At 40.6% G+C, this 23,992-nt stretch overlaps 1 long non-coding RNA gene across 13 annotated transcripts in view; it reads right to left on the bottom strand.

Moving 5' to 3' along the window:
* LOC106505376 (uncharacterized) overlaps positions 1-23,344 on the bottom strand; it is a 675,862-nt gene extending 652,518 nt beyond the window's left edge. For all 13 annotated transcript variants that reach the window (XR_014824140.1, XR_014824144.1, XR_014824146.1 and 10 more), the window contains exon 1: positions 23,080-23,344. This is a non-coding gene — a long non-coding RNA (uncharacterized LOC106505376). The remainder of the gene's footprint in view (positions 1-23,079) is intronic.
* Between the last annotated feature and the right edge of the window lie 648 nt (positions 23,345-23,992).

The following is a 23,992-nucleotide window of genomic DNA, read 5'->3' as shown; positions in this document are numbered from 1 at the left end:
ATGACTAAGGGGCATTTACTTATTTGACTGAAAATTTCTACCACTAATAGCACTGGCATATTACATACAAAATCGGGAATCTATAAAGTGTAAGAAAACTCTTGTCCCAAAGTGATGGAAAACTACCTTAGCAGTGTGACTTGTAATGACAGGCCACCCTGGAAGGATGAGGTGCAGGAAACTGAGATGGACTCCAAGAGGAAAGAGGAGATTTAAAGCAAAATATGTACTTGTTTCCAAATATTTTGTAGTAAGACTGTGGATATTTGTATAAATAACTAGAAAAGGTATATATTTTTACCTTTTGACAATTTTTTATTAAATATATATGTCTATATATTCAAAATATAAAGATTAACTATGAAGACCTAAAACACAGCACAATTATATTAAATGAGAAAATAAAAATAATTATGTGTCATACGAAGATGAAGAGCAACTGGTACTCTCTTCCATTTCTGGTGGGGAATTAAAATGGTATACCTTGTAATTTATACAAAATAAAATATATACTTACCATATCAACTAACAATTCCATTCTAAAGTATTTACTCAAAGGAAATAAAAGCATATACATAACAAAGACTTGTACCTGACTCTTCATAGCAGCTTTGTTCTTTTTTTTTTTTTTTTTTTTTTGTCTTTTTGCCATTTCTTGGGCCGCTCCCACGGCATGTGGAGGTTTCCAGGCTAGGGGTCGAATCAGAGCTGTAGCCACCAGCCTACGCCAGAGCCACAGCAACGCAGGATCTGAGCCGCGTCTGCAACCTACACCACAGCTCACGGCAACGCCGCATCCTTAATCCACTGAGCAAGGGCAGGGACCGAACCCGCAACCTCATGGTTCCTAGTCGGATTCGTTAACCACTGCGCCACGACGAGAACTCCAGCTTTGTTCATAATATGCCCAAACTGGAAACAACGCAAATGTCCCTCAACAAATGTATACAGAAATAATTGGGGAGTTCCCGTCGTGGCGCAGTGGTTAACGAATCCGACTAGGAACCATGAGGTTGCGGGTTCGGTCCCTGCCCTTGCTCAGTGGGTTAACGATCCGGCGTTGCCTTGAGCTGTGGTGTAGGTTGCAGACGCGGCTCGGATCCCGCGTTGCTGTGGCTCTGGCGTAGGCTGGTGGCTACAGCTCCGATTCGACCCCTAGCCTGGGAACCTCCATATGCCGTGGGAGCGGCCCAAGAAATAGCAACAACAACAAAAGACAAAAAGCCAAAAAAAAAAAAAAAAAAAAAAAAAAAGAAATAATTGTTGCCTGTCGATAACAATTTAATACTGCATAGAACTAAAAAGAAATGGATTACTGATAGAAGCAACAACATTATGCTGAAAAATGAAGCCATGTATAAATACTACACATATGTTTGCAATAGTATGAAACTTTTGGAGTTCCCATCATGGCTCAGTGGTAACAAACCTGATTAGTATCCATGAGGATGCAGGTTCAATCCCTGGCCTCGCTCAGTGGTTTAAGGATCTGGTGTTGCTGTGAGCTGTGGTGTAGGTTGAAGATGCAGCTCCTAATCTGGCATTGCTGTGGCTGTGGCATAGGCCAACAGTTGTAGCTCCCTTAGACTGGGGACTTCCAAGTGCCAGGGTACAGCCCTATAAAACCAAATAAATAAATAAAAATAAAAAATAATATGAAACTCTGGAAAAGGCAAAGCTAATCTTCAGTAACACAAAGTATTTCAGGGTTTGCCTGGATCCAGGACTGCAGGGGATTGATTGGGATGGAGTGTTGAAATGTCTCTCTTATCTTGACTGTAGAGGTTGTTATATAGGTATAAATATTTGTCAAAACTTTTTGAAACTTTTCCAAAATGTACACCAAAAATGGATGCATTTGCTATACGTGAATTATACCTTAATAAAGTTGATTTTTAAAACAAGTTATCTATGCTAATAATTATACCTGTGTGGAAATTGTTTGCCCTTACATACATCCAAAGAAAACTCTAGTCCTAAAAGATACATGCACCCCAATGTTCATAGCAGCACTATTTACAATAGGCAAGACATGGAAGCAACTTTAATGTCCACTGACAGATGAATATATAAAGAAATTGTGGAATATACATATATTACACAATGGAATATTACTCAGTCATAAAAAGGAATGAAACAATGCCATCTGCAGCAACATGGATGCACACAGAGATTATAATACTAAGTGAAGTCACGTCAGAGAAAGAGAAATATATGATATCACTTACATGTAAAATCTAAAAAATGATACAAATGAACCTATTTACAAAACAGAAACAGACTCACCAACATAGAAAACAAACTTTATGCTACCAAAGTGGAAAAGAGAGGGGAGGGATAAATTAAGAGTTTGGGATTCACAGATACAAACTACAATAATAAAATAAACAACAAGGTCCTACTGTGTAGCACAGAGAACTGTATTCAATATTCTGTAATAAACTATAATGGAAAAGAATATGAAAAAGAGTATACATATTTGTATAACTGAATCAGTTTGCTGTACATCAGAAACTAACACGGAGTTCCTGTCGTGGCGCAGTGGTTAACGAATCCGACTAGGAACCATGAGGTTGCAGGTTCGGTCCCTGCCCTTGCTCAGTGGGTTAAGGATCCGGCGTTGCCGTGAGCCGTGGTGTAGGTCGCAAATGCGGCTCAAATCCTGCGTTGCTGTGGCTCTGGCGTAGGCTGGTGGCTACAGCTCTGATTCGACCCTTAGCCTGGAAACCTCCACATGCCGTGGGAGCGGCCCAAGAAATGCCAAAAAAAAGGACATAAAGAAAGAAAGAAAGAAACTAACACAACACTGTAAATCAACCACAGTTAAATTTTTTACAGTAAATGAAATTTTTAAAAAAGAAATTACTTGCCTTTATACTGAAGTAGCAATTTGGAAGGAAAATGGATTATGAAATAGTTGATTCACTAACTAGTGAAATTGCACCTAAAACCTACCTTTCTACGCTTTATTTAGAACTTCAGGAGTTCCCGTCATGGCTTAGTGGTTAACGAATCTGACTGAGAACCATGAGGTTGCGGGTTCAATCCCTGGCCTTGCTCAGTGGGTTAAGGATCTGGCGTTGCCATGAGCTGTGGTGTAGGTCGCAAATGCAGCTCAGATCCTGCGTTGTTGTGGCTGTGGCGTAGGCCAGTGGCTACAGCTCCGATTTGACCCCTAGCCTGGGAACCTCCATATGCTGCGCAGTGGCCCAAAAAATGGCAAAGAGACAAAAAAAAAAAAAAAGAAAAACAAAAAAAGAACTTCATTGATGTTGCTAATGTTTTAAATATTTATAAAGCATAAGACCATAACACTTAACACATGTATTTATTTATATTATGATTGGGAAGTACATTAATCATTTGATTGAGTTTAAAATGGGTAATGTCTAGGAGTTCCCGTCATGGCTCAGTGGTTAACAAATCCGACTAGGAACCATGAGTTTGCGGGTTCAATCCCTGGCCTTGCTCAGTGGGTTAAGGATCCAGCGTTGCTGTGAGCTGTGAAGTAGGTTGCAGATGCGGCTCGGGTCTGCCTTGCTGTGGCTCTGGCGTAGGCCGGTAGCTACAGCTCCAATTCGACTCCTAGTCTGGGAACCTCCACATGCTGTGGGAGCAGCCTAAGGAATGGCAAAAAGACAAAAAAAAAAAAAAAAAAAAAAAAAAAATGGGTGATGTCTAATCCACATTATTTCCATTCATAGTATGTACATTTAGAAATTGTTGAAGTTGGATCTGTGTGAAGATTGAATAATGGAAAAGAATGCATATGGAGATTACCAACATATAAAGAAAAGAAAAAACAATGTAATACCCAAGGAGAAAATCTTAATATAAGTTATTGAAAAAAAATCTTAGAAAAGAAAAATACAAATATAATACAGAAAGAAATTAAAAGGGAGTAAAAATGTAATACTTTTTACTAAAGGTTCCCAAGTATAAAATACAAACTAACAAAGCTTGTTTGTCTGAGGAATCAATAATTTGTATTATCGAATTATAAATATGTATTATATAATGTGCATTCATAGATATCAATCCAAAAAATTTAAACTATTAAGAAAATTATAACATAAAAAGTATTTTGAGTCCTTGGAGTTCCCACCACGGCACAGCAAAAACGAATCTGACTAGGAACAATGAGGTTGGGGGTTGGATCCCTGGCCTCGCTCAGTGGGTTAAGGATCCGGTGTTGTTGTGAGCTGTGGTGTAGGTTGCAGACGCAGCTCAGATCTGGCGTTGCTGTGGCTGTGGCGTAGGCCAGTGGCTATAGCTCCAATTGGACCCCTAACCTGGAAACCGCCATATGCCGTGGGTGCGGCCCTAAAAAAAAAAAAAGAGAGAGAAAAGAAAAAAGTATCTTGAGTCCTTAATAAATTTGTCAAAGTTTAACAGTCATGTCTTCTCTCTCCCTGATCATTTGCAACTCAAAATTTTTTTCAAAGGACAAAGCTACCAAAATACACATTCTCCACCAAATATCAAAGGAACCTTGAAATTAGGCCCCAGAATTTGCCCACAATAGACAGCAGAGGTCTTCAGGGAACTGGAATCTGGCAACACTTTTGCAACTTTGTAACAAGGCAATGAGATAAATTCACCGAAAATCATTCAAGGGGCAAACTAATGGGCAAATCAACACGTGAAAAGATGGATACAGCTGAAGGACTAAAGAAAATGAAGTTCAAAATTTCCTTTATTTTTAATAATAAGTACAATTATACTTTGTTTTTAGACACAAATATTGGATATCTCCCTCAGCAGTAATAAGTATTCAATGACTCTTGAAAAGTTCCTGAGAAATGCTAATGAAGTGTCTCAGTACCAGGACTCAGGAATGGAAGGACAGACTCATGGTGAAGAGGGGGAAAAGAAAGAGGCTACAGAGAAGTCAAGATATTGGGGAAAATAAGAACAATTTGAAACATAATGGGGAGTTCCCATTGTGGCTCAGCAGTAACAAACCTGACCAGTATCCATGAGGATGCAGGTTTGATCCCTGGCCTCGCTCAGTGGGTTAAGGATCTGGCCTTGCCATGAGCTGTGGTGCCAGTCACAGACACAGCTCAGATCTAGCATTGCTGTGGCTGTTATGTAGGCCGGCAGCTGCAGCTCCAATTCAACCCCCAGCCTGAGACCCTCCATAAGCCATGGTGTGGCCCTAAAAAGACAAAAAATAAAAAATAAAAATAGATAAGAGAAACTTAATGGGTTAAAATGTAAATATTCAGTGTTAGGTTGTTACTTAAGTAATATTGATTCAAAGGGCATAAGAAATTATGGATAAAATAATATGGAATCTGGGATTTCCTTCAAAATAATACAGAAGTGGAGTATGGCTAAGGGTATAGAAGAAAAATGTATGGCTGTTAGTTGGTAACTGTTGAAACTAGATGGTGGCCACATAGAGATTTAAGATATTTGTCCAGTTTTATATATATATATATATATATAGAGAGAGAGAGAGAGAGAGAGAGAGATTCGCTTTTTAGGGCCACACTTGCAGCCTATGGAAGTTCCCAGGCTAGGGGCTGAATTGGAGCTGCAGCTGCTAGCCTACACCACAGCCACAGCAACACAGGATCCAAGCCCCATCTGATACCTACACCACGGCTCACGTCAATGCCCAATCCTTAACCCACTAATGGAGGCCGAAAATAGAACTTGCATTCTCATGGATACTAGTCTGGTTCATTACCACCAAGGCTACAATGGGAACCCCAAAGGTTTTTTAATATTTTAAATGTTCCATGATAGATTTGTAAAAAGAAACAAAAAATAAGTGAAAAATGGGGAATAGGAATAAAAGAGTCTTAAAGTGTCTGTATTAATTTATTATCCAAACTGGACTATGTTGGGAATGAAAGGGAGCAGTATTAATAACTATAACTGCTACAGGCCTAAGCCTGTCTGTGCTGGGAAGTCTGGGGTATATGGTCACTCTACTTTTAATCAGGTTTCAAATATCAGACTAATGTGATTTAACGTTTGTTACAAAAACAGGAAAAATGAGTTCCGTCATGGCTCAGTAGTTAATGAACCTGACATGAATTCAATCCCTGGCCTCGATAAGTGGGTTAAGGATCCAGCATTGGCATGAGCTGTGGTGTAGGTCTCAGACACGGCTTGGATCCCACATTACTGTGGCTGTGGTGTAGGCCAGTGGCTATAGCTCCGATTCAACCCCTAGCCTGGGAACCTCCATATGCTGTGGTGCAGCCCTAAAAAGACAAAAGACAAAAAAACAGGAAACAGAGAGAACAACTTATAATTGTGAGCATGCAGATCATTAGCAACTAGTTGTTTTTAAATCTGAAAAGAACCAGTCCCAAAGTATTGCCATAACTACTGATCCATCTGGATCAGAAACTGGTGGCCTGGGATTGGATCCAGACTGCAGATGTGTTTGCTTTGGCCTGTAATACATAGTGTTACAGAGTGCTTTTCTTAAAACTTTGAGTTTGTTGCCAATATTTCCAAGCTGAGAGATATCATGTAAAAATCCAGATTTCCAGCTTCTCTTGAAACACTTGAGGAGTATTAAGACCAGGCAGACATTCTCATGTGGCAAATGACTACAGCCGAGCATCCTCTCTCTAATCCACCCCAGTCCTCATCTCTCTCCAGGGATTTTTTTTTTTTTTAACAAGGCCACACTTAAGGCTCATGGTAGTTCCCAGGCTAAGGAGCCACAGCCACAGCAACACCAGACCCAAGCCATATCTGCGGCCTACACCACAGCTCACTGCATACACCGGATCTTTAACCCACTGAGCAAGGTCAGGGATCAAACCTGCATCCCCACGGAGACTAGTCGGGTTCTTAACCCAGTAAGCCACAATGGGAACTCCTCTCCAGGGATTTCCAATGCTGGGCTACTTTGCTTGGTTCCTTCTTTGACTCCTACATATACTTGTCTTTCCAAACTTCACACTAGATCAAGCTCTCATCATCAGAACAATGAAAGTGAGGTTAGTTGCAGGGGCTGTCATCTTATAAACAATTGAAAATAGAAATCAACCAACCCAGATAATAAATGGGGAAATTTCTGAAAATTTGTAGGGGGTGTAGTATTGCTACTCTAAATAGTCCTAACAACAACAACAAAATATAGTTCTATTCAGAAAAATCCTCTTTAATTTTCTATACTTCCGATCATTTCCTATTTCCCAAATAAACTGGCCTGAACTATATGAATATGGCTCCCATAAATTCTCTTAATAAAAAAAAAAAAAAGGCCAATCTACATTCCCATTAGCAAAATGCAGTTAAAGGCCCAGCAAATGAATGCTGCCCACCTTGCTTCTTTCAACAAGCCCAAAACTCACTGCGAGTTAAATCTTCATTAATTACAAGACTCATAAACAGCTGTGCAGTGTGGGAGGTTGGGGAAAGACAGCTCCTGTCTTCACAAGAGAGAGTTCGGATCTAAAGGAGGGTTCCAGCTAGAAAGCATTCCAAAATAGGATGAGCTGTTTTGAGAGCACAGCAAATACTAGTAGAAAGCAAGGATGTTCATCCCAGAGATTGGTACCCAAACAGCTGAAAAAAAAACTTTCACTCTTTAGCACAAAGGAAATGGAGAGCTATAGTTGGTTTTGTAACAAAATTACCAGAAATTATGCTTTAAAATATATATATATTTAATATATATATAATTGGCAAAAGTATCTAAGGTATGAAAGGGTATATGCTGTGAGGCAGAGAACCGTGATTGCCTTGGATTAGTGTTGGTCCTAATCCAAGGAAGAGAGTTGTCGGAGACCAGTTCAGGGGACTTCATTTCCTACTGGTTTCCTTATGAAATCCCCAATGCAGCCAGGCCAATGTCCACACTTGTCCCCATACAGACTGTTCAAAATTCTGTTGCCTCTCCCACTGTCTCTGGAGTTCCACTGAATATTTTGGCTGTCTTAGTGTTTTAGGGTAGGGATGACTGACATTATTGCTACAAAAACAGAGAGTTAGGGCCTGTTTAAAGAACCATTTTAAACAACTTGTGGTCATTCATCTCATTGAAAACAATGCAGTGATTAAGAGAAATGAGATAGAGCCATAAAGAATAGTATAAATCTCTAGCACATATGGTTCTGTGAAAAATTTGCAGAATATGTTACCATTTTATTCATCCTATATACTCATTGTTTCCTTTCTTCCTATTGTGTCCTGAAAACCCACTCCAAAGAGATCTTTATCTCCACCATCACAACCCCCTGACTGTTCATGTCAAATAGCTTCTATGTAACTGAATTGAATGATCATTTCATTTATCTGACTTGACCGATATACAGTATTTGGCAAAGCTGATCATTCCTTCTTCCTTGAAACACTCCCCTCCCTGGCTTCTTAGATACCACCCTTTCCCAGGTTTCCTCCTTTCTCAGTCACGGCTTCTTGGTCTTTGCAAAATCCTGCATATCACTAAAACTTCTAAATACTGGGATGGCAAAGATGGGCCTTAAACCTCTTCTCATCTACCTTTAAATTTATTTATTTCCATTTAATTCTGTTTCAAGGCTTAAAATACTACCACTATGTCAATGACTCAAATATAACTGCTTGCTCAACCACTCTACACAAATCCCTAAAGGCATCTTTAACATTCCCAAAATTGAGCTCCTGATTTTTCCCCCAAACACTCACATATACAAAAAAACTTTCTTTTTCACAACCTTCTGGAACTTAGTTAGTGAAAACTCCATTCCAATTATTCAAGTTCAAAAATGTTTGGTCAATCTGACTTCTCTCTTTCTCTCACATGGTCATCTAATCCAGAAGAAATTTCTGTTGCCTCTACTTTCGGGATCAATTCAGTCTTGACTACTCACCACTTTTTCTCTTTGTCAAAGTCGCTATGAGCTCTTGCCTGGATCATAGCAACAGCCTCCTCACAGCCAACGGCTGCCAGCCTCCTTCAGTCTAGTCTCAACACAGAAACTGTAATGATCCACTGAGAGTATGTCAGGTCAAGTTACTCTACTCAAAACCTTACAGTGTCCTCTACTTCACAGAGAATAAAAGCCAGAGACCTTAAACTTGTTAGCAAGGACCTGAATGATCAGTCATCCAACTCCATCCTCCAGCTCCCAGCGCTTTTTAATCACTCCAACCTCTCCGACTCTCTTCCCTTCATTCATTTTGCTTTAGACTCATATAACTTCTTCATGTACTCTGAACATGCAGGTCACTTGCTGTTTCCTCTGCTTAGAATGTCCTTTCTCTAGATGATCTCTTACAAATCTTGGCTCAAATGTCACTTTCAATTAGAGCTATTCTCTGACCACTCTATTTCCTGTTTATACTTAGGATTTATTTTTCTGCCAGCACATATGATCTTTTCAAGTACCATATAACCCTTATTTATTTAGTTTTATGTCTGTCTGCATTCCAAGAAGGTAAGCTTCACGAGGGCAAGAATTTTTATTCATTTTATTCAGTGCTGAATCTCCCACGCATTCAATTAATACCTGTTAAATAGAGAAATTACTTTATATAATATTATATATTTTCTGTGGAATGTGTGTATATGTCCAAACCTGGTTTAGCTCTAGGAAGAGTAGTGAGTAGGGAGAGGGTGAATAGGCTCAAGACTAGTGTGGGTGGAAAGTCTATCAATACGGTGCTTTATTCTTATAAGTACTGTTTCAAGTTTCTAAATGTGATATAGTCATTAATATTTTTTATCTAAGAGGGCATTATTTGTTAGTAATAACCTACTATATCACAGGGTCATACTATGTAGCCCCTATCTGCTGCTTGCCGATTCCAGCTACAGCTGATTAGACCAGAATATATATCTCATTCAAGCTGGGAAAAATCAGACCATCTCCCCCAGGAATTTGAGAGACTAAGTCAGTCAGAGAATAAGGACTGGAACCATAGGCCAAGTAAAATCTGAGACCATTATCAATAAATGCCATATGTAAAGTGAATTTTTGGAGAGAGATAAAAAAAGAGAAAAGCATAAGAAAGCTGCTGAGGGGAGGAACAGGAGAATAGATGTAGCAGATGTGGAGACAGAGATGACACAAGGGGCCTCCTACTTTTCAGTGCTATGCACATGCAGAATCAGACCTGTTTCCCATCATGCTATTTCCTGTCAGTACACAACATCTAACGTGAACTGCTTTAAATAGAATTAGGTTCCCTGCAATGTTAGACTCTTGACTTAAATATCCAATATCTTTTCATTGTACAAGGTAATATCCCAACATTTGAAAAAATATATAAAATACAAAAAAATTCTCAATGCTGAATCCACTGCTTTTAATTTAAAATAGTATAAAAAAGCTAAAACTGAGGCTGATTCTTGTCTTTGCAGGATTGTTCATATCCACGTTAATTTACACAACCCCATTATTTAATTTTAGGTTTCACTGCTATCAAAGCTATTCTTTAATGTTTGTTCAGCAAAAGCTCCTTAATTCTGCCACACACTCTCTTCAATTAAAACTGCTGTTTTCAGGAGTTCCCACTGTGGCAAATGGTAGCAAATCCAACTGGTATCCATGAGGATGTGGGTTCAATCCCTGGCCCTGCTCAGTGGATTAAGGATCTGACATTGCCATGAGCTGACACGGCTCAGATCTAGCGTTGCTGTGGCTGTAGCTTGGGCCAGCAGCTGCAGCTCTAGTTCAGCCCCCACCTAGGAACTTCCATATGCTGCAGGTGAAGCCCTAAAAAGAAAAAAAAAAAATTTAATGCTGTTTTCAGCCTAAATATCCCAAATCTTTGGTGAGGAGAGTTGTACATAATTTACTACTAATAAGTACAAAAATTTACACATTATTTCCCTTTTCTATAAACTCAAAACAGTTGTAGTAGAAGAGAAAGTGCTGAGGTTACAGGTAAATCTACAAGAGCCACACATTATCCTCAACCTACTTTGTACTATGTACCAACCCATCATTTGAAATATCCAAAGGGAGCATGTGACACAAGTCTAAGTGTGGACTTCATATTGGTATCCTCCTAATGTATAGGTCACTTACTCAGAAAGGCATTTTCTGGCCCCACTAAAAAAGTTTCTATCATGCTATTCCTTCTCACTTAGTATTTTTTTTTTTTCTGTCTTTTAGGGCCACACCCATGGTATTACTTAGTATTTTTTTTTTCCTGTCTTTTTAGGGCCACACCCATGGCATATGGAGGTTCCCAGGCTAGGGGTCCAATCGAAGCTGTAGCCGCCAGCCTACGCCACTGCCACAACAACGCAGGATTTGAGTCACGTTTGCACTCTATACCACAGCTCACGGCAATGCCGGATCTTCAACCCACTGAGCAAGGCCAGGGATGGAACCCGCAACCTCATGGTTCCCAGTCAGATTTGTTTCCATTGCCCCACGATGGGAACTCCTTTTTTTCCACTTAGTATTAATTCACTTATTATCATCCCATATTCTTCTGATTTTTTTTTTGGCTTTATTTTGTCTTTCTTTCCCACTAGAACATCGTTCTATGAGAGCGGGAGCCCAAAATGTCTGTTTTGTCCATCACCATTTCCCTAGTACTTTAGAGGATGTTGAACATGGCACAAAACAGGACCAGAGCAAACACTTGTGGAGAGAATAAAACCAACGGTTTGATTAACACCTCAAGCCAGTTGCTACCCAAGGGCCTTTATATTGCTTTTCCTCAGCCAGTCCTCTGCCCCTTATTCTTCTCAGGGCTAAGTCCGTGCACCATTTGGGTCTTAGCTCCAGCTCCTCAGAAACGCCACTGACTACGAGCCTCCCCACCTCTCCAGGCCTTCTCTGACCCATCATCCTATCTTGGGTTTAACACTGCACATAAGACTACCTGAAGTTCTTTTTTATGTGTGTTCATTCCATGTTTATTAGCATCACCTGTTTCCCCACTAGAACGTAATTTCCACAAGGACCTTTGAATTATCTTATCACCCTGTCTCCAGAACCTAGAAGAGGGCCTGGAACCCAGGAGGTAGTCAATAAATATTTTTTCAGTGAGTGAATGAAAGGTTGAAAACTGCAGTTTTTAAATATATGCCCCACATGGTATCACTGTTCTTTAGCATTGGGATACTAACAACAAACTACATTGCTGTATATGCATGTAAATTTTTAACTATTAAAATTTCATGCAGATTATAGATCAAAAGATTGCCAAGTTATATTTCCAGATGTTTAGAATCCTGGCTGGGTACATGTAGCATATGATCAGTAGCTGGTTCAACTCTGACTAGCCTCACTTATTAGTTTCCAAGAGAAAATCTATTTTACCTCATATGGATTGGAAACTAAAATTGCAAAGGAAACTGTGCTGCAGTGAAACCACAACTACACAACTACTCAAACTTAGCAAATGTGTGCCACTGTCTAGTGTATTTGTGTAGGGTACACAGATACAACTCCTTAAAAGGAACAAACTTTCCAGTTCCAAAAAAACACCTTCCCATGCCTACATCCCCAAACAGAATTAAGTTCCACTTCAGAACAGTCTCCCATCTAAAGGCGGGGGTCCCTCCTATGAGCCGGAAAAATCACAATTACAACCACCCTAAGTCATTGGTTATTGAATTGGCCCCTTAGGAGGCAGAGTGAAACTGTCAAATGTGGAGACATTCACCTCTCAGACAATTCTGACAGACCTGCAGTGCTCCCTGCTCCCCAGACAACCATTTCCAACCAATCTAGGGACACCTGTGAGATCCCCCTTATATTTGCCACCTTTTGGAAACCTTTTCTCATTAACTTCATTTATTCAACCATGACGGCAGTCAGTCAGACAACAAATATTTATTGAACATATATTGTGTAGCTGGCACAATTTGTGTAGTAGAAACACATCAGTAAACAAAACAGATAAAAATGCTTACCCTCATGGAGCTTACATTCTAACCACTGCACAGCCACTTTAAAAAGAGATAAATATAGATATGATGTATAGTGTTTGATAAAAATGAATGCATAAAGTCAAAGATACGTCAACAGATACAATAGTTGGTACATAAACACATCCCTATCCAGAATGTCCCAGGGCACTCAGATTTGCATCACTAAAGAGCATATTTGGGGTATGAATCAGGTATGATACTTTTCAATTATTTTCCCGTAACATTATGTGTGCTCATTATAGGCCTTTTTTAGTAAGACAATATGTCTTTCATTTTCTTTGCACTATATTCAAGGAGCAATTTGTACAATGCCCCCAAATAGACTATTAGTTCATTCACTGTTTATCCAATAATACATTGCATTTATATAGCACTTTTAAACTCTTTAAAAGGCACTTCCATGTGCATTATCACCAATATCATGAACTTATTGTAATACTAGATCAAAAAGAAGACAGTGGATTGCAGTAAGGGCATTCATTGGTGATAACACAGTATTGTGTTTGAGACAACCATATTTGCTTGCTAAGAACTAGTCTAGTGTTCTTGTTGTTGTTTTTCTGAATCTCTACTAAAGTCCAGATTCTAGAAAGTGCAGGAATCAGGCAATTTAAAAATCACAGCAACAGAAGCAGGAGAAAGAAAAGAAAACTTGGCCTCAGAGAAAGGCTCAAATCCAAGTGCAAAGTCTAAGGCTTTGGTTAGTGATTTTCAAACTCCATTTAGTTAAAACACACATTCCTGATTAACACCCTAACCCAGACATTCTGATTCATTAGACCTGGAGTAAAGGCCAAGAATATGAATTTTTATAAACATCCCCTTTATGATTATGATGCAAGTCCTTTGTAAAACACTGGCCCAGACAGAGCTTACTTGACTGCAAAGTTTGGACCAGGGAAGAACAGTTATTTCAATGCACAGCTTCTGAAGCTTTGCATGTTCAAATACAGTTTGGTACCAGAGGTCTGTTACAGTAGGCAAAGCAGCACAGTGATAAGAAAAGCCACCTCTCTGGGTATTATCAGAAGAATCACTGCTACTGGAGATGAATGGACCAGGATCTAGCCCCAGAAAGGAGAGAACAAGAATGCTTCCAATATGCTAGTCTCATGATGGGTCTAGGGCTGTTTTGTACCCTGGGGGAGATTTGGTCCCAGGCAGGATAATCTGGCATAGCCAGCACATGTAAGAAACCTTAGAAAAAATCCCAGTCTATGGGAAGATCAGGCTGGGAGGAGGAGAAGTTTGCCATTTTGAAGGGTGTGCCGTTCTCATCCCTGAACTCTCAGACCTGGTTAGACAATGGGGAATGGCAACATATTCTAAAAATGGAGGCCTGCTATGAAAACCTAAGTTTCAAAATCATGATTCAACTCCAAGTTCCACAATGAATTACAGCTGAGAATGCTGATATGTTTTCTACCTCCAGCAGGAGAGGCCCAGAAATGAAGTCTGAAGGGCAGATGTGTTATAGAGGAAGAAACAATGAGGCAAGGGTTAACCCTAAACTTCAAGGGTCCACATCTCACACCAGGAAAGTGGATGGCCCAGAATCACTCTAGCAATAATCTCATTTTAAAATCTATAGCTATTGTTATTTTCCCCCATACTGAGAAAGGTTCTATGATAATCAATGCACAAACAACTACAAGCAGAAAGTAACAACTAGATCTTTCCATAAATCTCAGAACGATTAGTTGGCAAACATTCAAGTAACTGAAAGTATAAATTATTAAGCAACATTTTTGCTTGCAAAGTGTTAAGAATTAGTATCTAACATATAGAAGTATCTGAGAAAATGCTGGCATTTATTTAAACTAGAGGGAGTATTTTTATACATGTGAAAACCCCAATTGAAAGAGGTTCATTGGTTTTTCCAAGTATACACATAGGTAATCCAAGATGAAGAAAATAGACTTCCACTTTTTAAAATTTTGAATTCCAAACATTTTCATTCTACCTTTTGACCTCTCTGCTGATAGATGAACAGACAGAAATACACTCTAGTGGGATTTTTTCCTGGCTCTTTTTTTTTTTTTTTTACTATTTTATTAAGAAAAAAAATATTTACAGAAGTAGCAAGAATATTATCATGAACTGCCAAGTGATCATCACCTAGCAATAAAAATCTTGGTTCTCAGCATCCCCCACCCAAGATTATTTGAAGCAAATTCCAGACATCATTATTTCATCCATAAATAGTTTGGCATAGATCTCTAATGGATTATCAGTACTCTCTTTTTTACAAATTAACCACAACATATGACTTCATAAAATTTAATGAGATAAGAAAACATTACACTTAAATCACAGTGTGTGAATCCATCTTTATTAATGTATCAACAATTGGGGAGTTTCCCTGGGTAGTACGAAGCTAAAACCCAGTGCATATAAGAGATAGTTTTTCCAAGTACAATGGTTTTTCCATAACAGTACAAGCTCATATTATTTTTTTATAAAAGGAATTTATAGTTATTGTATTTTCCCAAAATCAGAAATTTGAGTGAATTATTCTGATTCCACTATGACTACTAGACTCTGAGAATTGTGGGATTTCCCACTTGAAGCTTTCATCTTCATTGATTATGATGATAATCAACTAAATGATTCTTTTCCTCTTGAGAACTAGAGCTCCTTGATTCCAGTGGCTAATAAAGACTCTAGTATTGGAAGCAAAACTGTTAAAAGGATCATGAACAGCAACCCAAAAGCTCAAACCAGGCAGTGTTTCAGAAAAACACACTAGTTGCTTTGAGAAAGCCACTCTGGCTTGTAGCACACATTAACTATATATTAGTTAAACAATAAATATTTACATATTAAATAATATGATGTCTAGGATGTGCTTCAAAATAACCCTGGGGGAGAGTAGTGAATGGAAGTAGAGATGAAATTAAATTGGCTATGAGTTGATAAATGTTGATGTTGCATGATGGAGGTTTATTATATTATACTCTCTACTTTTGTATATGTGAGAAGTTGTTCAGAATGAAAACTTTACTTTATAAAGAGGATAGAAATCACATGAAAATGACAAAACAAAGTCCTCAAACACACTTTGCAACCCCTCCTGCCCAAATCCCCTCACCCAAACAGCCAGCAAGTGCTAATCAGACTGGTCTGGATGTGCCACTTTCCAATTGACCCAAAAAATAGCAACAAAGGAGCAAAAAAAGGAATCTGAGTAATATATAAACTGGCCAGTTACTTCTACTTCTTTGATTAGTTATAAGTTAGTTCTACTTAGAACTTCTAAAACTCTTGAATGTAGCCCATTTGGGAGAACATGAATTATTCCTTGGTTCTGTGGGGTAACTATCAAATATTATGAGGAGGACATAAAATTTCCTTGGAAAATACTGCCAGAGAATCAAGTCAGCCTCAATGAGAGAAAAAAACATGGCTCAACAGCTTTTTAGAACAGACCGAAAACTTACAAAAACTTAGTTAAAATTTTCATAGTAAATATTTTCAAAACAGAATAAAAATGAACAAATGAACCATCATAAAAACAAGGAAAAGGTTTATTTGTTAGTGACAAGACAATCTGTATTTAGATCAAACAAATAATAGAAGAGAGAGAAATCCTGCACAATTCTGCTAAGTGTAAATGCCCTGGACCAATCAGTGTCCTCTTTCCAAATATTTGCCTAGAGTTGTCAGAACTTAGTCTCTGCCTGGTCTGACCTACTTCAACCACAAGAATGGACACCCTGGTAGCTGAAAAGCTCAGACCAGCCTCAAAGCCCAGTCTTCACAGAGCTTAAGCTCATCCAGGGGATCCCAGGCTAGCTGGCTACAGATGGGCACTTTCGACAAAACTGCCCCCAAAAGACAAAGGCCTGAAGAGGATTCAGGCAACAAGCTCACATTTTCACATTGCCTGTAGGTTCCAGAGCCAGGAAGAGGGGAGAAAAAGAGGGAGGAGGTGAGTGGAAAATATGAAGGAGAGAGAAGGAAAAGTTTGTAACATGGTATTTTGTTCTGATTTTGTAAGTCAGAAATGACCTTTGATCTCCTAAAGAAAATCAGAAAGTCAAACATTTTCCAATCAAATTTTGTTTATGACAAATACCATATTTCTTGTTCCTTATGACAAATGCCATATTTCCATCTTACATTTTGTTTAACTCTATGAGTTCCTCCTATTGTATTCCTGGAAGGAAGAAAGCATTTAGATTTTTTTTTTTTTTAAGGTTCTGGACTCAATAACAGTGACCATTCTTGCCTTTGATGTTTGTTGGTTTAATTAACTAATCAATTAATTGGTCCAGTCAAGTGCAGTCAGCTGATAGGTAACAGGTAACAGCTGCAGAACCTATAGATTGGATAATACACTCAATATATTTAGCTCCTCACACTGATCCAGCCATGAGGGCAGAATTGTGTTTTCCTCTTATTTTTGTTACTTTACAAAGTAGGATTTGTAAATTCAGGGATTTAATACAGATAACAAACATATTTTACATTGATTTGCACATGACCAGAGCTTAAAGTTCCTCTTCCCAAATACACAACTTTAGACAATTGAATTTAAGAGTGTTTCCATTTCCTAAGTACCCTCTGCCCCGGGTTTATGAAAATATTATTTGTAATTCACATAAACAAGACATTAGGAATATATGTTATTTCCTTTTCAAACTAAGAAAGAGAAAATGATATATTCCCTATATCCTCCGTCCTGCTGAATAGAATGCATATTTCTAAAACAGGACTCTCACAAAAAAAAAAAACCTTAATGTTGAATTACAATAGGAATTGCTAGTCCATTGCATTTATAGCCAAATCAGTTAAGCAGATTTCCCTGATTTAATTTTTTTATCAATAAAATTTTACCTTCACAAGTTTTTAAAATTTCAATCTAAAAGTAAGAATAAGCAAGGTCACTGCTTTGAGAATCATGTAAAAATTTAGTGAACATCTTGTCTAGAGCACTGACTTCACAATTGAAAAAGCTCAGAGCCAAGGATATCAACTGACTTGACCGGGTCAGCAAGTGAAATTATGACTGAGGCAGCACCAAAAATCACATAACACCTATAGAATACTATCTAAATTGTATAAATTTCTTATGTGAACTCACACAAACACACACACACACACACACACACACACACACACACACGGACCTGGAAATTTGAGATATTTGTTGATTTGGGGAACTATAACAATATTAGCTGACTTTTTAAATCTAATGAATATCTTACAGTTTTTCCTCAGAGTGTTATATATATAGTCTGGAAAATATCTTAGACCCATATATTTCAGCCTACTCTACCAAAAATAGTAGAGTTCTCTGAAAGATTTATAGTATATAATAGTAGTATTACATAAAATAAAAACAGCATTGAAGTTGTTGAATGCTGATTAACTGTTGCCCTCAATTCCAAATATTTTCTATTTCAGTTAACACACATTTTTGGAATTTAAGATAAAAACTTAGGTATTAGAAGCCATAAAATAGGTGATAATAATTAAAGAAACATGTGGGATCTGGGAACTTTGTTTATTTTTATTTATCCTGAGGTTCCTTTTTATTTTTCTTGTGTGTGCAGGTATCTCTTTTCTAATACTTTTAACACACAAATTCTGGAAATTTTTACTGATGCATGTTTTTGGAATTCTGTACGTTAATGTGACTTTTTAAGCTTTTTAAAATTCTCTATAAAAATTTCAATACTGCAAATATATTTAAATTTGCTTAAGAATGAGCTCCATTTTTTCTCATATTTTACAAAACAGTTATCACATACTTCTGAGAAATCAGCATGTATTTGTTAAATATTTACCATATAATTATTGGTTAAAATAAATTATTAATTTCAGAATAAAATGGTCACCATCACAGCTTTGAATCAAAAGCTGCATACAGAGCTCTAAAAGTTTCAAAAGAAAAATTAAAGTTCAGTTCACTCTTTTTCTGTGAAACTCTAAACAAATTACCTACCATTTAAAGTAGTTTTGAGGATATTTCTACCTCCTATAGATATAATTAGAAAGGTTTTGTATTCTGACTCTGTGGGTACTATCAAATACATTCTGTATTCATATGTATGAAGATAATTTTATATTTGTGAGAGCTGCTATTTACTAACAATATGCAGTGATATATGTGAGTTTTATTTTCAGACACAAGGTCTTCCAAATGGCTAATTTGACTAGCCAATTTCAAGGAAATTATTTATGACAAATAAGATATAATTAAGATGCTTGGATTTGTGGATTATTTCCATGTACATAAAAATTGTCTTAATTTGGGTGGGTTTTTAGTTTAATTCTAATTTCACTTCATTCTTCCTTTCAAAAAATCACTTAACCATCACCTGTGGAATCCATCATCTATGGCATGATTTTTTTTTTTTTTTCTTTTTGCAGGGAAGAGTCCAAGAGAGAATTCGGCTCACAATGACCTGCTGTGCTCTATGTTTACTCGGCAGTGATCCTCAGAGAAAGGATTTTTGAAAATGTATTAGAGCTAAAGCCAAGAACTAGTCGATTTTGAAGAAGCTATTGCTGTTCTGTTTAAAAGTCTATTTTGAGGTAGATATTATACATCTAATTCCTTTTAAAATAAAGGGGGGGGGGGGAGGAAAGCTGCCTTTGATGCTGCAAATGAAAGGTTTCACTCCTGAAACTGGAATTGCACTGTTCATTTATCTTGGCCCTTATCAGTGTACATGCCCCCCACCCCAGCCCCGCTTTTTACTCAACAACAACAATAATAATATCAGATCTTGGGCTAGGGATCTAACCAAACGGAAAGGGTGATATGAACATCCTAGATCCAGCTTTATCATACAATGCCCATCCCCACTTCACCCCTTTGGGTGTAGGAGATGATTAAGCTCCTTAAGCTTGAATCTACAGGAGAGTTGTCTCTGAGTCCCACAGGAACAAATATTGGCGCTTCCACCAAGGATTTTTCAAACCAGGTACAAAGTGAGGAGCCCAGTACCTACAAACGGGTGCACCCAGGGGGCAGACCTGGGCGCTGGAGGGGGCGAAGTTAATAACTATGCTTTGACAAACCGAATCGCTGTTTCTCACTCCACTTTTTTCTCTTCTTTTTCCCTGCTCCCCACTCAAAAAAAAAAAAATTATATATATTTATATATCCAAAATCAGCTCCCTCCTGAAGCTTTCTTCGAATCATTTGGTGCCTGATAATTAACAATGCCCACGCCCGGCGCCTGGTGGCCCCGGCTGGGGTTCAGGTTTGGGCCTCCGGGAGCCCCTGACGTCAGCGACCGCGCTGCCTGCGTCAGGTCCAGAGCTGTCCCGGTGGCCTAGTCTCGGGCCGCGGGGGCTGCGGGAGGAAGCCTGGGGCAAGGCCAGAGGAAACCCCAGAAGGAGCCAAGGGGGCTGCCCCCACACCCACCAGAAAGTCCTGTAGCAGTCAAAGCCGCAGCGTCCGCAGCTTCCAGGAACACGGGGGCACCCAAACTTGGGACCGCGTGTGGAGGCCCCGAACCGGGGCTAGACTACCGCGGCTGGACGAGGGTGGCCAGTCTAGGAAAGAGGGCCAAAAAACTCCGGACAAGATCGCAAGCGGCGGGCGCTTCCTTCCTTCCACTCTTTTATAAAGTCAACTGTTATACTGTTTGCACCGTCTTCAAAAGTGGACTTTAAAATGAAATATACCCGCCGTTTCTACCTCAAACTTGACACAACTTGAAAGTTGCTGATCCCGGGAGTTTCTCTCCGGGGTCTGGTGATCCAGACCTATGGGGGAGGATGCTGGGACCCGCCACTGGAGAAAAATGAACATCTCTCAGTTGACTGGCCACAATCTATCCTCTCTCCTTCCTCTCCCAACCTTTCCTTTTTCCTCCACTTTTCTCTTCTTCCTTAGACCAGTTTTTACAACTCTCCCGAGCTTGGGGCTGTCTCAAGATTTAGCAAAGGTGTGCTTTTTCTGAAGGGGGTCAGGGCTTCTGTCCCCGAAAAGTGTTCCATCCGCTCAGGTGCCCTTTTCCTAAGGGTCGGGGTCAGGAGTTTGGCGAGACGTCAGCCAGCTCCTGGGACTGGACCTACAGAACTCGGTCTGGAACGACTCCTGTAGCTCTTGTGGGCCGGGCCCTGTCTTGGATTTCTCCAACATGTGTCTGGGGGAATCACTTCTCTCCCCTAGAATCTTTATTTTTAAACAATCTTTTTTTTTTTTTAATGATAGCAGGTGCATTTCTCACTTAATTTTCCATCTTTTCACCTGCACTCAGAGGATGGAGGGGAGTGGAGACAGAGACTCCTAGAGCAAAGATCTGAGGCCAAAAACTGCTTTGCTGCGTCTTCTCCTGGAATAAATTCAGGTCCCAGGAGCAGCTCCTGTGAGGCCCCAGCAAAACCCAGCTGCAGAAGTCAACGCTGGGGTGCAGAAAACTGCCACTGCTGCAGAGATCCTCCCCCAGGACAATAGCCGAAGTTGGCCCTTGCAGAGCTGGGGTACCGATCAAGAATATGATTTTCGCTTCGTCCTCCCTCTTTCACCCTAACAGTCGCTGGGAACTCCAGCAGGAGTGAATTTCTACCCCCCTCCGGTTGAGACCACTTCACAGGCTATGCTATTAGGAGAAAGAGAAGAAAAACATTTTCCGGGGCTGCTTGTTTTTTTGTTTTTTTTTTTAAGTTCAAGCTTTCTTGTCAACTTAAATAAAATGACACCTAGCCCAAGTCAGTCAGTAAATACAGCAGGGGCTGCCGCACTCTCCAATTGGCCTCCTATTCCACTGCCTCAGCCAAGTCCCCAACTCCAACTTCAACCGTGAGGCTGGGGATCAGTAGGTTCAGCCGCCATGCACCAGGCCAGAGTCCCTGTGGTCAGCCTGTCTTCCCTTTCTGGGCTCCAAAGTCTGGAGACAAGTGGAACCAAATTAAATTGAGACCTCTCAACTTTTAAACGGCTTTAAAATCTATGACTTTAAATAGTGGGGCACAAACCTCCGTATGTGCTCCACTCCCTGGCGGAGATAAACTGCCACCTTCTAGTATCTCTAGAGAGTAAAAGAGAAATATATGTGTGTGTGCGCGCGCGTGCATGCATATATGTGTGTGTGTATATACACACATATGCACACATATCCATAACTATGACACTACCTTCACAGCTTTGCCTGGTGTTAGGATTTAATATAACAGAATTCACTGCAACGAGTTGATTAGCCTTATTACTTAAAAGTGGCCACCTGGAGGATTTCAGGAATTATTCAAAGAGTCCAGGGTTTTATTTCATTTGTATTTTAAGGAGCAAGGAATGTTCCTTTTACCCAGTGTCCTTCGCTGCCCTTTTCAGGCAGCAATCGGCCCTCCTGACACTTGCTTAAGCCTCAGGACTTAAAAAGATCATTTCCTCGTACACTAATTTGAGCGAAATCTGGATTCAGAGTGTGGGTTTACACGCCCAGCTCGAATGTCTAATGTATCAAATCCTCGTTAACGAACGGCCCGCTCCGTGGCCGTGTCAGCCAAAGGTCAGCCCCGTGCAACAGGGCAGCGCGGTTCAAAAGCACTCTTCCAGGCCCTGCCTCCCCCTCCCCCTCCAAAAAATCCATCTTTCACATTTCAATAATAGAGCACAACGAGAAATGCCAAGGTTGTTTTTCTTTCTTTCCTCGTATTAGTGACTCGCAAACGTATCCTAAGGCAACTACTGAAAAAAAAATAAGATTTTTTTATTCTTCCAATGGGAAGGGAGTGCAGTTAGTGGACAAGGTAATTGTTGAAATGCCTTCAAGAGGCACGTATATTTGAGAAGCTGTGACTCTTAGAAATCTTCACTTAAAATAGTAATAATCTCACAGCTTTCCAGTGGAAACCATGAGTAAACTTTGTTGGGAACCTTAGGGATTAGAAACTGCTTAGGGGAAGCGGCAATTCTCCTCCCCCGCTTACTTCTACCCCACCCCCACCAACACACTCAAACACTTCAGAGACGCGCAGAAAGCTTATTCTTAAAAGATAACTTTGGCGCTTGTCCATAGGGACAAAGGGTGTCCAAGAGAGCGAGACCCTCTTCTCTCGGTCCTCACTGGGAAGCACCTAAACATTCCTGACCACCTTGGGGTGCTCGGCGTTCACACGCCCCAGCCGCAGAGGCCGGACTGGCCGGGCTGCTCCACACTAGCCCAGGTTCTCGGCGCGCTCCTCGGGCCACGCGCGCGCACGCAGCCGCTGGCCGAGTCCGCCGGGAAGGTGGCGGGGCGGGGTGAGGGAAGAGCTCGACTTACCGGCTCTGGGCTCTAGATTTCGGGCAAGGTTGGCAGCGGAGTGAGGCCGGGCAGTTAGTCCTATGAAGACGGGCAATTTGGGCAGGGATTGAAGAACGACTGGGGCGTGGGGAGGGAGGAAAGGAAAGAGCCTGTCGGGTTTGGGGTCCCTTGCTCCTTGGCCTTGGCCCGCGCCTCCCGCCGTCGCCTCCGCAGACTAAACTCGGCCTGGCTGGGGAGGCCCCAAAGCCCGCCTCGCCGTCTCAAGTCAGAGCCTCAGGGTCTCCGGGGCTCTGGCGCCGACCCCGGGGGCGCCGGGGGGCGGGGAAGGGGCGTCCCCACTCTCTGGCCGGGAGAGGGCTACCGCGCCGCCGGCACTGACGCTGGCAACCAAGCGGAGGAGCGGGGCAAGTCAGCCGCGTCGGCCGCTGCTTTGCAGACCCCGGCCCGCTCCCGCCCTCGCCCCTCCCTTTCCCTCTAGCCCTTCGCCAAATGAAAAAGGTTCTTTGGGCCTTGGCCTTTTGGGCAAGAACTCAGGAACCCACGCTGGGTCTGAGCTTTCTGCTCAGAGCGAGTCCAACATAGGTCTTTATAATTAGCATGGAGTTCGCGGAGTCTACGAACATGTTCAAACACAAAAGGACCCAAACCGCGAATGGGTTTCCTGTGGAGTGGCCCTTGTGGCGGGGGTTCGGTGGATGGAAGGATCTTCCACTCCTGACTAGACACCTGTGCTCTGTCCTCCAGAGACCTCGGACAAGAGAGCTCTTGTACCCCAGCCCCTTTCCACCGAGTCCCAGGGTGGTTGGCTTTTGCCAGGCCTCCTTGGGCCTAGGTCCCAAGGGCTCTTCTCCAGCCTTGCTTGTGTTATTAAGCGCGGAGACTCAGAGGCTGGGTAGGAGGACAGGCCTTTTCCTAGCAGGAACTTTTCCAG

This window comes from Sus scrofa, chromosome 13 (assembly GCF_054392235.1).
Source record: "Sus scrofa isolate SSC_HxYL_T2T_F1_AM1 chromosome 13, Sscrofa_HxYL_maternal_Yorkshire_Landrace_v2.0, whole genome shotgun sequence".
In the NCBI taxonomy this organism is placed as follows: Eukaryota; Metazoa; Chordata; class Mammalia; order Artiodactyla; family Suidae; genus Sus; species Sus scrofa.
This window is presented reverse-complemented; position numbering and strand designations above follow the sequence as displayed.